At 45.7% G+C, this 12,890-nt stretch overlaps 1 protein-coding gene across 19 annotated transcripts in view; it reads right to left on the bottom strand.

Annotated features, from left to right (window-relative positions):
• Positions 1–12,890, bottom strand: part of CACNA1A (calcium voltage-gated channel subunit alpha1 A) — a 299,183-nt gene that overhangs the window by 132,959 nt on the left and 153,334 nt on the right. The window lies entirely within an intron of this gene.

The raw sequence follows: 12,890 nt of genomic DNA, 5'->3' as shown, positions 1-12,890 counted from the left end.
AGGTGAGGGAAGGGGAAGCTCGGTTCTCTTGTGGCTCTGTCTTAAATGTTCTTGGCTTGTGGAGTTCTTGGTCTCTGGCATCCCAGAGGGGGAAATGGAGGAAGGTTTTCTGAAGAAAACATCCAAAGGGAAAAGCTCTCTCTTAATTATGTTGTCCTCACATAACATAATTGACCTGGGAACGAGTAAGAAACACAAGAGGACTTCCCAGACCAGAGTCCAGAAGGAGAAGGAAAAAGTAAACCAAACAAAACACAAAACCTACTAAAATGGCTTAATTAATCCCTGGTTCCTTCCCTTCTCCCAACACAGTCACAGACTCCCCTTAGAGGAGATGCATGACCACAGAGTCTGATGGCCTGGTGAAATCACTAAGCCAGACAGATGGGCCATGAGCCCTTTCCTCAAGTGTCTCCCTGCTCCATTCCCTGCAGTCTTAATGCCAATCACAAAAAATTCTCAGAAGTTTCAGCTCAATTTTCAAGAGGAAAAAAGTCCACAAACAGAATACTCTCTGAAATAGAAAATAGAACACTATAGCAAGAAGGAAGTAAGATGAGGGGAAGAAAATCAAGGAGAGGAGGTGGTGGGGGGCAGAGAGAGAGAGAGAGAGAGAGAGAGAGAGAGAGAGAGAGAAGAATGATAAAAGCCAGCACTTACAGAGTATTTATGGTGTGCTGGAACCTTCCTAAGCACATTATGTATGTTAGCTCACTTAATCATTTAATCCTTATGATGCCTCTATGTTATAATGCCCATGTTACTACTGAGGAAACTGAGGCTCAGAAAGACAAAATCGTCATCAGCCCAAGGTCACAGAGTTATTCACTAGTGGACATGGGATTTGCACCAACCACCTGGGCCCCAGAGTCCATGGGCTTAACCTCTGTGCTGAGAAGCCTTGCCTCCAGCTGTCAGGGCAGGGGTAGCCTTTCAATGGTTGATCACCCTGTGACACCTGCAGAATGCAGGGCTCTCAAGTGTGGCTTTAAAAGCCCACCTTTAAAAGCATGTATGACACTGCTGCTGCCTAGAAGAAAGGCTAAAAGGAGACAGAAGTTAAGATGAGGTCATTACTACCAGGTGTCTGTGAAGCTGTGGAGCAACTGGAACCCTCATAATCTGCCAATGGGAGGGTATCATGCTGTATTCATCTCCTGTGGCTGCTGTAACAAGGAACCACAATCTAGGTGGCTTACACAACAAAGATTTATTGTCTTACAGTTATAGAGGCCAGAAATCCAAGATCAAGGTGTCAAAAGGGCTGGTTCCTTCTGAGAGCTGTGAGAGAGAATCTGCTTTATCCCTCTCTCTTAGCTTCTGGCGGTTTGCTGGCCATCTTTGCTGATTCTTGGCTTGTAGAGGCATCGTCCTGAGCTCTGCCTTTGTTTAAACATGGTATTCTTCCTCTGTGTGTGCCTGTCTCTGTGCCAAAATCTCCCCTTTTTATATGGACACCATTGTATTGGATTAGGACCCACCCTAATGATCTCACCTTAGCTGCTATGGTTGATGCAAAAGTAACTGCAGTTTTGCCAATGGCAAAACCTTTACATGTGCAATGAATCTATTTCCAAATAAGGTCACATTCTGAGGTACTGGGGGTTAGGACTTCAACATATGAATTTGGGGGTGAGACAATAAAACCCATAACACATGGTACAACTACTTGAAACATTGGTTGAGAGTTTCTATACTAAAATTAATTAAGTCATGCTTAACAATGGGCATACATTTCGAGAAATGTGTCACTAGGTATTTTGTTGTGCAAACATCATGGAGTGTACTTACACAAACCTAGATGGTATAGCCCACTACACACCTAGGCTGCATGGTCTAGCCTATTGCTCCTAGGCTATAGACATGTACAGCATGTTACTCTATGGAATACTGTAGGCAATTGTTACTCAATAGTGTATGTAAAAATATCTAAAAGCAGGTCGGGCGTGGTGGCTCACGCCTGTAATCTCAGCACTTTGGGAGGCTGAGGCGGGTGGATCATGAGGTCAGGAGATCGAGACCATCCTGGCTAACACGGTGAAACCCCATCTCTACTAAAAATACAAAAAAATTAGCTGGGCGTGGTGGCGGGCGCCTGTAGTCCCAGCTACTTGGGAGGCTGAGGCAGGAGAATGGCGTGAATCCAGGAGGCAGAGCTTGCAGTGAGCAGAGATCACGCCACTGCACTCCAGCCTGGGCAACAGAGTGAGACTCTGTCTCAAAAAAAAAAAAAATCTAAAAACAGAAAAGCTATAGTAAAAATACTGTGTGATAACCACTGTTACATATTCGGTCCATTATGGGACCACTGTTACATATTTGATCTGTTGTTGACCAAAATGCCATTATGCAGTGTGTGACTGTATGTACCTTTGCCAAGACCCAGTAATTCTTGGATAGTTACCTATCCAAGATCACTACAATTAGATAGTAATTCTGAGATAGTAATTCTGAAGTTACACAACAGAAAGCACACACAAGAACATTCATAGCAGTGGTATTCATCATAGCTCCAAACTGCAAACAATCCACATTGTTATCAATAGGAGAGAGAGGATACATGCAATGAACAATGCCACAGGTCACATGAGATCTTAAAAAGTTAATGTCAAGCAAAAGAAGCCAGACAGAAAACAGCATACATGTAAGATTTCATTTATCAAAATACAAAACAGGCTAAACTAGTGAATGATGCTCAAAGTCCTGGTAGGGGTACCCTTGTGGGGAGGTAGTGACTAGGAACAGGATATGAGGGGGGCTTCTGGGGCTGAGAAGGTTCTGTATCCTCATTTGTGTGCTGGTTACATGGGCGTGTTTAGTTTGGGACAATTAATCAAGCTCTTCACTTATAATCTGCAGATTTTTCTGTTTGATTATTCTACTTCAATTCTTAAAAAGTTGTTTTTCTTTTTGAGACGGAGTCTCACTCTGTCGCCCAGGCTGGAGTGCAGTGGCATGATCTCAGCTCCCTGAAACCTCTGCCTCCCAGGTTCAAGCAATTCTCCTGCCTCAGCCTCCTGAGTAGTTAGGATTACAGGTGCCTGCCACCACGCCTGGCTAATTTTTTTGTTTTTAGTAGAGATGAGGTTTCACCATGTTGGTCAGGCTGGTCTTGAACTCCTGACCTCCTGATCCACCTGCCTTGGCCTCCCAAAGTGCTGGGATTACAGGCGTGAGCCACTGATCCCGGCAAAAGTTTTTTTTTAATAGTCAACTTTACCTTAAAAAGAAAGAAAATGCTGATACATGCTGCAACATAGGTGAACCTTGGGGGCATTATGCTATATGAAATAAACCAGTCATAAAAGGGAAAATCCTGTATGATTCCATTTATAGGAGGTCCCTAGAGTCGTCAGATTCATAAAAACAGAAAGTAGCATGGTGGGTGCCAAGGGCTGGGGGAGGGGGAACAGGGAGTTCGTGTTTAATGGGGACAGAGTTACATTTGCAGGATGGAAACGTTTGGGAGATGGATGGTGGTGACAGTTGCACAACAATGTGAATGTATTATACTTAATGTCACAAAATTGTATCCTTAAAAATGGTTAGGATGGCAACAATATATTAATGGTTTCAAATAGCTTCGAAGGAGGAGCTTGAATGTTCCTAACAGAAAGAAACAATAAAGGTCTGAGAAGATGGATATGCTAATTACCCTGATCTGAGCACTATGCATTATACGCATTGAAACATCACAATGTACCCCATGAATAAGTACAATTATTACTTGTCAATTAAAAACTATTACAAAGTTAAAAAAATAATTAGGATGGTAAATTTTATGTCATGTGTGTTTTGCCATGGATAAAAAAAAAAAAAAGCACTGAAAAAACTAACAAAGTCAGCTTTAATCATGGACACAGACAGGTTCTGGGGACAATGAACGTGCCAGCCACCAGCCCACATCCTTGTTTTAACAAGCCCAGAAATGCCAATGCTTTGCTTCTGGAAGGTTCTGGAAGAAAGAACCGAGTCAGTGGAACATTGCTGGACAGAAGGCAGCACTGGCTTTGTGCTCCTGTCTCCACCACTTTGGCGGCTGAGGGTTCTCGTTCCCATTTCTCAGGGTTAAATATAGCCCAGGGAACGAAACTCTACACTGGCCGCCAGTAGGGAGACTCTGAGCCGTCACGAGGAGCAGGCTCAGATGACAGGGACAGGGTGGAGGATGGGGGAGAGGGACAGGACTGAACAGGGAAAAACAGCCAAGGCCCTTCCATGCCAAGGCAGCCCGTCCATCTCAGATGCTGCCAACAAGACCCGAATCTGCCTTTGCCCAGGTCCCCCACAGGCTTGGGGACCTCTGGCCACAGCATATGCTACGCAGCACCACAACAGACACACATGGAGGCTTGGACTGTTTGAGCTCATTTAATCCTCTCATGAACCCCAGGAGTGGGTACATAATTATCCCCATCCTCCCGGGTGAGAAAACTGAGGCACAGAGAGGTCTATTTGTTTGTTTGTTTGTTTGTTTGAGATGGAGTCTCACTCTGTCACCCAGGCTGGAGTGCAATGGCACTATCTTGGCTCACTGCAACCTCCACATCCTGAGTTCAAGCAATTCTCCTGCCTCACCCTCCCAAGTAGCTGGGATTACAGGTGCTTGCCACCATGCCCAGCTAATTGTTCTATTTTTAGTAGAGGCGGGGTTTCACCATGTTGGCCAGGCTGGTCTCGAACTCCCGACCTCAGGCGATCCGCTCACCTCGACCTCCCAAAGTGCTGGGATTACAGGTGTGAGCCATCGCGCCTGGCTGAGAGGTCAAGTTACATGCCCACAGTTCTGTTGTGGGTTGCAGTGGGTCCCCCCAAAAAGATGCATTGAAGAAGTCCTAACCCCTGGTACCTATGAATCGGAAATAGGGTCTTTGCAGATGGAATCAAGTTAAGATCAGGTCATTAGGGTGGACCCTCATCCTACATGATGGGTTTCTTTATAAAAAGGGGACATCTGGGCAGAGTGCAGTGGCTCACATCTGCAGTCCCAGCTCCTCAAGAGGCTGAGGTAGGAGGATTGCTTGAGGCCAGGAGTTTGAGGCTGCAGTGAACTATGATCATGCCACTGCACTCCAGCCTGGGAGACAGAGCAAGACCCTGTCTCTAAAATAAACAAACAAACAAACAAATAAATAATAAGAAAAGGAGAAACCTGGGCGCAGAGACAGCCTTGCACAAACCGAGAAGGCCATGTGAAATGGAGATGAAGGCGGGATCAGGGCGATGTGTCTACAAGGCAAGGACCACCAAGCATTGTTGGCAAACCACCAGAAGCTAGGAGGGAGGCAAGAAGGGATTTCAGACCAAGTCTCAAGAGGCACCATGGCCCAGCTGACATCTTGATGGTCTGTGGCCCAGCTGACCTTGATGGTCTGTGGACTCCTGGCCTCCTGAACTGGGAGAGAATAAATAAATTTCTGTTGTTTTCAGCTACTCTATTTGTGGTTCTTTGTTATGTAAGCTACAGGAAATAAATGAAGTTACTCAGCTACTAAATGGCAAAGGGGGCCTCCAACCCTCCCACCTCCCTGCTTTTATCTCCTCCCCTTTTCCCTCGCTCATTCGGTTCCAGCCACCTGGCTTACTTGCAGTTCCTCAACCATGCCAAGCACAGTCCTACCTCGGCCCTTGCACAGGCTGTCCCCGCCTGCCTGGAATGCTCTTCCCTGAAATTGCTACATGGTTCCCCCTCACCTCCTTCAGGTTTTTTACTCAAATGCCACCTTCTGAGGGAGTTCTCCCTGATGGCCCTTTACAATTGCATCCCTCATTTCTGGTCCCCACTTTCTGTTTCTTTTTTCCCTTTTGCATTTCACTGCCTATATATTTCACTTATTTCTCTTGTTCTCTCATCTTCCTGGCTGGAATGTCCATTCAACGAGGGGGAGGGGCTTTGTCCTTTTTGTTCCCTGCTGTATTCTCGTATTCCCAGCCCCCTAGAACAACATCTGGCACACAGTTGGTGCTCAATAAGTGGTGTCTGTTGAATGACTGATTGAGAGGTGTGTCCAAGTTCCCCACATAGCTCAGATCGTTAACCCCAAGCCAAGCTCCCTCCTGAACTCTCATCTGCACCATCGTCTCTGGGGAGTGGGCTTCTGCTGCCTGATTTTAGAGACACTTTCTCTCTTCCAGACTCATTCAATTATTCAGTTCCATACTCTGGATGAAGGTGGTGGAAGCTTGGGTGCAGTTTTGGATTAGGAGATGGATTTTCCCTGGTTTAGGGGTGGGGGTGGGTGGATTTTGTTCAGGAGCAAAATGAAAAGTACATTTTACAAGCACAAAGACTGGAGATGCCATGGCTGTTCTGTGGTAGTTCATCAGCAAAGATGGGGTCACAGGTCTCTTCTCCTGGTTCTTATCTCTTCTTTGGCAGTTCAAGTTAAGGGAGGGATATGCACAAGTCTGGATTCGGGAAGGAGAGTAGGGGAGGATGGCTTGCTCATTTGTTAAATTCATTAATAATACCAGGAAGGATGTGCTCTAGAGATCGCCTTGTCTTTCTTCCAAGGGCTCAAAGACTTCCACTGCCGGGAACACTATTCCCCATTAATGCCACCATCAAATATTTCCAGCAATATGGTGGGATGGTCCTTCCTGGTCCCTTTGGGGTTGGCTGAGGGCCACATGCTAAGTGCTGGCCAATGAGGAGTGAGTGGAAATAGCTGTCATTTTGGAGCCAGAGCATTGAACTTTCAGTGTGGGACCTTCTAGCATTCCTTTTTTCCTTCTGGAATAGCAAGTGGCAATGTTCTCGGTGATTAGCTAGGTCTCAAGTGACTACACTGGACAGAGCCGCCTTCTTCCCCACTGCCAACCTGCACTGGACATGTAGCATGAGCAGGAAACACATCTGTTGTTAAAAGTCATGGAGGCTTTGGGGATGTTTGCTACTGCAGCATAACTTGGCTGCCCTGACCAATACATCTTTTTAATTAAATTTTTATATTTTGTAGAGAGGGGGTCTCTATGTTGCCCAGGCTGGTCTTGAACTCCTGGGCTCAAGTGATCCTCCTGCTTCAGCCTCCCAAAGTGCTGGGATTACAGGCATGAGCCACCACACCCAGCCAGATTGATACAGTTTGATATCTCTATAGCTTGCTCCTTCACCTCTTTCTGGTCTTTCTTTTTTTTCTTTATTTTTTTTTCAGATGGAGTCTTGCTCTGTTGCCCAGGCTGGAGTGCAATGGTGTGATCTCAGCTCACTGCAACCTCCACTTCCTGGGTCCAAGTGACTCTCTGCCTCAGCCTCCAGAGTAGCTGGGATTACAGGTGCCCGCCACCACACCTAGTTAATTTTTGTATTTTTTAAAATAGAGACAAGATTTCACCATGTTGGTCAGGCTGCTCTTGAACTCCTGACCTCAGGTGATCCACCCGCTTCAGCCTCCCAAAGTGCAGGGATTACAGGCATGAGCCACTGCACCCGGCCTCCTTCTGGTCTTTCTTAAATGCCAACTTCTGATTGACTCTTTTATGGATCCCATGAGGCAGGTGAGAAAGTGTCTGTCTCCTGCATGTCTGATGGAGAACATACATTCTTCTCATCAGCACATGGACATTCTCCAAGACAGACCACATGTTAGGCCACAAAACAAGTCTCAACAAATTTTAAAATATTGGAATTCTGTCAAGCATCTTCTCAGACTACCGTGGGATAAAACTAGAAATCAATACCAAGAAGAATTTCAGAAATGATGCAAATATATGGATATTAAACAACATGCTCCTGTACAACCATTGGGTCAACGAAGAAATTAAGATGGAAATTTAAAAAATTTTTGGAATGAATGAAAATAGAGACACAACACACCAACACCTGTGAGATGCAGCAGAAGCAGTGCTGAGGGAAACCTTAGCTAAAGGACCAAGAAGCAATTAAGAGGGAAGTTTATAGCATCAAATACCCACATCACAAAAAATAGAGGCCAGATATGGTGGCTCATTCCTCTCATCCCAGCAGTTTAGGGGGCTGAGGCAGGAGGATCCCTTGAGCTAGGGGTTTGAGACCAGCCTGGGCAACACAGTGAGACCCCATCTCTAAAAAATAAAAATAAAAAAATTAGCTGGGTGTGGTGCTGTGCACCAGTAGTCGCAGCTACTGGGGATGCTGAAGTGGGAGGTTCACTTGAGCCCAGGAGGCAGAGGTTGCAGTGAGCCAAGATCATGCTGCTGTACTCCAGCCTGGGCACCACAGTGAGACTCTGTCTCAAAAAAGTAAAAAAAAAAAAAAAAAAAAAAAAAGATTACAAATTAAGAACCAAACACGTACCTCAAGGAGCCAGAAAAGCAAGAACAAACCAAACCCAAAGTTAGCAGAAGAAAAGAAAGGTCAAGTTCAAGATCACAATTAGTCAATTATTTCCATTCTCTGAACCTCTGCCTGGAGCAACTCTGCCTTTAGGTCTTTGCTTGGCCAATTTCTTCTTATCACTCAACCTTAGATCCACTGTGCCCCCATCAGAGAAGCCTTCTTGGACCTCTCAATCAAAAGGACTTGCCCCTTCCTGCACCTCAGCCAGACATCTCATTCTCTTCCCAGCACGTTCCACTGTCTGAATCATCTTGTCAACTTACGCATTTCAAGACTGTCATCTTCATCATCAGCTCCTCGAGGGTAGAGATTTTTCCTGTCTAAATCCCAGTGTCCAGATCAGCACCAGGGACATAGTAGGTGCTCACTAAGCATTAGTTGCACAGCCAATACAAATGTACCTGGGGTTCCTGTTGGTGGATCATTTTATTTATTTATTTATTTATTTATTTATTTATTTATTTTGAGACAGAGTCTCACTCTGTCACCCAGACTGGAGTGTGGTGGTGCAATCTAGGCTCACTGCAACCTCCGCCTCCCGGGTTCAAGTGATGCTCGTGCCTCGGCCTCCCAAGTAGTTGGGATTACAGGCACGCACCACCACGCCCAGCTAATTTTTTTGTATTTTTTAAGTAAAGATGGGGCTTCGCCATGTTGGCCAGGCTGGTCTCGAACTCCTGGGCTCAAGCGATCTGCCCTCCTCAGTCTCCCAAAGTGTTGGGATTACAGGGGTGAGCCACCATGCCCAGCTTGGTGGATCATTTAAATAATAAACACAGACAGGAAATGTGTTTATCCCAAATCCAAATGATTAAGCTATTTTTCTGGGAAAGGAGAGGCAGAAGGCAGAATTATGGTCACATTAGCCAAGTCTTTTTGGGCTGATGAAATACTCCCCACATCTTCCTCGATTCCCGCCATCTCTGTGCCTGGTGGATGGAGAAACTGAGGCTGAGAGAGGCAACATGATGTGCCTGGATCACACAGGGTGCAGACTGCGTGGGTGGGACTAGACCCGTCATTCTGGCTTACAACCGACTGATTTTTTCCCACTTCACCCCTTCTCCGTACTTGCATAGTATTTTAAGTATATAACAATGGGCCCAAGAGAACTTCAAGGGTGAGGGATGTTACTGATTCCTCCCAGTATTGCTGGTGGCGCCTGGTGCTTAGAAAGCGCTCCATAAATACTCATCAAACAAACTAATGGCTGAGTCCCAGCAAAATCCTTAAGTGCCTTCTGTTTTATGGTTTATTTTCCTGTAATTTTTTTGAGCATGGTTCATTGAGAAAAAGTATACAGGATGTTAAAAAAACAAAACAAAACAAAACAAAACGAAAAAACCCAAAAACTCAGCTCAGGAGAACACCTGATTCTCCAGTATATGGGATAAACATGGGGGTGGATTTGACCGTGAAAAAGCTGAAGTCTGACAGTGACCGTGAGAGAGGCTGTGTGTCCCACTTTACACCCGTTATAGATCATGCCAGGCCTGTTAATTATTTTTTCAGCGCTCTTTTTCCCCTTTCACTCTCAAAACTGTCCTGGTTTGGATCATAAATTATATAGGCTGTCTGTTCATGAAGTCTTATTTTTTATTTTTTATTTTTTTGAGACGGAGTCTCGCTCTGTCACCCAGGCTGGAGTGCAGTGGGGTGATCTCGACTCACTGCAACCTCCACCTCCTGGGTTCAAGCAATTCTCGAGTCTCAGTCTCCCAAGTAGCTGAGATTACAGGCATGCACGACCACGCCTGGCCAACTTTTTTGTATTTTTTAGTAGAGACAGGGTTTCACCATGTTGGCCAGGCTGGTCTGGAACTCCTGACCTCGTGATCCACCCGCCTTGGCCTCCCAAAGTGATGGGATTACAGGCGGGAGCCACCATGCCTGGCTGATCCATGAAGTATTTTATCATCTTCCTTCATCAGCTCCCTCCTTCATCCTCACTCACTCCCGTCTGGACACCTGGGCAGCCACATGTCCTCACAAATGCCAGGAACATCCTGCCTCAGGACCTTTGCGCTGGCTGTTCCATCTACCTGGGCTGCTCTTCCCTGAGATATCTCCATGGCTCCCTTCATCTCCTTCATGTCTTTCAAAAAGCCCCAAGCAATTGCTGGCCTCAAACTATCCTCTGCGGCCTCAGCCTCCCAAAGTGCTGGGATTACGAGTGTGAGCCACCACACCCAGCCAGGGACATGCATTTATGATCACTAACTAAACATAGTTTTGCTGCTTTATTAATTGACATTCACCAAGGGAGAGAAGGAGAGAAATGTTTATTTATTAAGGAAAATTTTAAATTGATTATATATATATATACACACATATATATACACACACACACACATATATATACAAAAATACACATATATGTATGTGTATATATACATATATATATATATTTTTTTTTTTGAGACAGAGTCTTGCTCTGTTGTCCAGACTGGAGTGCAGTGGTACAATCTCGGCTCACTGCAACCTCTGTCTCCTGGGTTCAAGCAATTCTCGTGCCTCAGCCTCCCAAGTAGCTGGGACTACAGGTGCCTGCCACCATGCCCAGCTAATTTTTTTTGTATTTTAGTAGAAACGGGGTTTCACCATGTTGTCCAGGGTGGTCTTGAACTCCTGAGCTCAGGCAATCTGCCTGCCTTGGCCTCCTGAAGTGCTAGGATTACAGGCATGAGCCACTGTGCCAGGCTGATGGATGTATATATTTTTTGGATACATGTGATACTTTAATACATTCATATGATTTGTTCCTTCAGGTCTGGTTTTTTTGTTTTGTTTTGTTTTTTGAGACAGTTCTTGCTCTGTCGTCCAGGCTGGAGTGCAGTGGCATGATTGGCTCACAGCAGCCCCAACCTCCCAGGCTGCAGCAGTCCTCCCATCTCAGCCTCCCAAGTAGCTGGGCCTACAGGCCTGCTCCACCATGTCCAGGTAATTTTTAAATTTTTTTTGTAGAGATGGGGTCTCACTATGTGCCTAGGCTGGTCTTAAACTCTTGGGCCGGCTCAAGGGATCCTCCTGCCTCAGCCTCCCAAAGTGTTGGAATTACAGATCGTAATGGCCACAGTGCCCGGCCATTCAGGGTGTATAAGAAGAATTGCAACCTCTCATCTTGACAGCGCACAAACTCTCTACTGTTTTATTCCATTCCTGACCTCTCACCACCCTCTAACACTATCTCTAAGGCAGCGATCCACAAACTAGAGCCCACGGGCCAGCCACCTGTTTTTATAGGTTAAAGTTTAATTGGCCAACAGCCATGCTCATTCACTTATGTGTTTTATCTGTGGTTACTTTTACGCTACAGAAGCAGATTGAGTCATTGCGATGGAGATTGTCTGGCCCACAAAGCCTAAACTATTTAATGTCTGCTATCTGCCCTTTTTATCTCAATTTATCACTGGCTTTCCCCACTAACACGTCAACTCCTCTGTGTCCAGAAGAGTGTCTGCATACAGTAGGCATTCAATGATGGTTGTTGAATGAACCAGTGATTTACAGCCCAAAGTTTAATGCTTTGATTTTGGTCAAGACAAACTTCTATGAATGAAAAAGGGCATGGGTCAAAGGTCATTCCAAATATTAGCAACCACTTGCCAAGGGACATGCATTTATTTTTTCTTTTTCTTTGTCTTTTTTTTTTTTTTTGAGACGGAGTCTCGCTCTGTGGCCCAGGCTGGAGTGCAGTGGCGCGATCTCGGCTCACTGCAACCTCCACCTCCTGGGTTCAAGCGATTCTTGTGTCTCAGCCTCCTGAGTAGCTGGGATTACAGGCGTGTGCCCCCTAACCCAGCTTATTTTTGTATTTTGGTAGAGATGGGGTTTCACCAGGTTGGCCAGGATTGTCTCAAACTCCTGACCTCGTGATCCGCCCACCTTGGCTTTCCAAAGTGCTGGGATTACAGGCATGAGCCACCACGTCCGGCCTTCGGCATGCATTTATTTATTTATTTTTAATTATTAGTTTTTTTTTGAGACAGAGTCTGGTTCTGTCACCCAGGCTGGAGTATAGTGGTGCAATCACAGCTCGCTGCAGCTTCAAACCCTTGGGCTCAGGCAATCCTCCCGCCTCAGCCTCCCGAGTAGCTGGGACTACAGGTACACATCACCATGCCCAGCTAATGAACTTTTTTTTCTTTTTTAAAGACAGGGTCTTGCTTTTTGACCAGGCTGGGTTTGAACTCCTGGTCTCAAGCAATCTTCCTGCCTCAGCCTCTCAAAGTGCTGGGATTCCAAGCGTGAGCCACCATGCCTGGCCAGGGACATGCATTTATAATCACAAGTTGAACACAGTTTTTCTGCTTTTCTAATTGACATTCACCAAGGGAGACAAATAAAGAAGAGAAACTTACAGAGAAAAGCACAAAGAAGGGTGAAGAAAAGGGAGAGAAGGAGAAGGAGGTGGAGAAAGAGAAGGAAGAGAGAGAGAGAGAGAGAGAGAACACAAGAATAAAAGAGACAAAGGCTGGGCGTGGTGGCTCACGCCTGTAATCCCAGCACTTTGGGAGGCCAAGGCAGGCAGATCACTTGAGGTCAGGAGCTCAAGACCAGCCTGGCCAACATG

The sequence above is a fragment of the Nomascus leucogenys genome, chromosome 10 (genome assembly GCF_006542625.1).
Source record: "Nomascus leucogenys isolate Asia chromosome 10, Asia_NLE_v1, whole genome shotgun sequence".
NCBI classification, from domain to species: Eukaryota; Metazoa; Chordata; class Mammalia; order Primates; family Hylobatidae; genus Nomascus; species Nomascus leucogenys.
This window is presented reverse-complemented; position numbering and strand designations above follow the sequence as displayed.